Consider the following 2,016-nt stretch of genomic DNA (forward strand, 5'->3'; position numbering starts at 1 on the left):
ATAGACTAGTACTGTTCATTTGAAATATAATTTAGTAGTTACATTCCCTATCACGCAAGGGTACATTGATAAGTTATAGTAAGAGTTTATGAGGTTGGTGGTTAAGAAAGGTGTTATATACAGTTGAATAGAGGGTTAAGTTTGGAATTTTCTTGGCTTTTGTAACAAGGTAGGAGTAGGACTGTTTTTACCTGTTCTATTAAGGTGATGAAGGCTCCAGCCTGGAGGAATTGCTATTTTTCGGGTTATTTGGATTTGGTGGTTCTCGGTGTCTTTCACACGAAAACATACATCACACCTGAAATCATTTACTCGTCCTCGTATCTCAATTTGACGTGGGAGAAAGGCTATTTTCCTGTTTCGTGACGATGTTTTACCTCTTGTATTCACAAAATAACGTCTACAATTCACAATAATTCATTTTATATAAGCCATATGATTTATAAAGCGTCTGATTCGCAAAATGAGACCTGAGATTCACAAAAGAATGTCTGAGATTCAAAAAAGACGATATTCACAAAAGATGGATTCACAAAACAAGTCGACAAAATGAGACCTGAGATTTACAAAAGAATGTCTGAGATTCAAAAAAGACGATATTCACAAAAGATGGATTCACAAAACAAGTCGATTCACAATATTAGACCTCGGATTTATATATTGTCATTCACACGGTAAGATTCATGAAATAACGTCTATAATTCACAATAATCCATTTTATATAAGCCAAGTAAGATATTTAAATTGTGTCATTCACAAAATAAGACCGTTTAGCTTGATCGACTGTTCCTTTCTAATAAGATTACGAATCTTCCTAATAATCGCGAAAATTAGACCCAGGATTCACAAATTAATACCAACAAATAAGATTTCCAGGTCTTTTGTATATATTAAGATTTAAGATTCATAAAACAACCTCTTACATTCACAAAAGAACCTCTCAGATTCACAAAATAAGATAAACAAATAAGATGTCCATATTTTTGGAAACCAATAATATGTTGCCAAACTAAAAGACTGCTCCTTTCAAAATTGTCAGTGTCTTCTCCAATCATCATATCTATTTCTCAAGGCTTAAGAAGACTTTTTCCATCATTCTTCATCCTCATCCCCTTCCTCTTCTACCTCTTCGTCCGCTAGCTCTCCCTACGTAAAAGACAAAGCTGGAATTAGAAAGATGTTTACAAACATTAGATGTACAATAATAAAAGTGAGGATCATGCAAAATTGGGTGACACGGCGTGAATCACATTCATCTTATATAAGCCAACTGTTGTCATTTATGTTACAAAGTGAGGAATTATATCAGGTTACTACATACAATTAGTCTCATTTCTGTGATTCACAAATAAAGATATGTGATTCACATAATAAGACCCACGATTCATATATTGTCTCCTACACAAAATTGGACCCAGGATTCACAAATTAAGACCTGGGATTCACAAAGCAACCTCTGGGATTCTCAAAATAAGATAAACAGATGAGATGTCCAGATTTTTTAGGAAACCAATAATACGATCTAAGACTCACAAACCAAGGTCGAAACAAAACCACCTATTTTGAATGACATTAACCTAAACTAAACCATTTTTGCCACTCCAACAGATAAATAAAATACTTGATTAATATCAGATGTAGTTGCGTAGATGAATACAAACCGATTCATCGGAGGACGGTCTGCAAAATCATATGGACAATTCCTTTTGTCGTGGTTACCCTTGCGCTTACAGTTAGCACACAACCTTTTTGCTTTCTCCGCCTTCTTGATTGCCTTATTTTTCTTGCTCACCAACCGTTTACCAGAGCCTTTGTTCCTAGACACATTAGGCGGTAAGATGTTGGTTTCTTCCGAACTTTGCAGTTTCAAAGAGAAGCTCAATTTGTTGTTGTTTTGTCAACGGTTGAGTGTTTCCCTCTAGTTTTATCCTGAATTCCTTGATTAACTTGGAAAACTCTCTCACATCCGACTCTTCTTTCCTTTTGAGCATACCAACAGTTAACTGAATCTCAGAC

This window comes from Silene latifolia, chromosome 1, assembly GCF_048544455.1.
Source record: "Silene latifolia isolate original U9 population chromosome 1, ASM4854445v1, whole genome shotgun sequence".
Taxonomy (NCBI): domain Eukaryota; kingdom Viridiplantae; phylum Streptophyta; class Magnoliopsida; order Caryophyllales; family Caryophyllaceae; genus Silene; species Silene latifolia.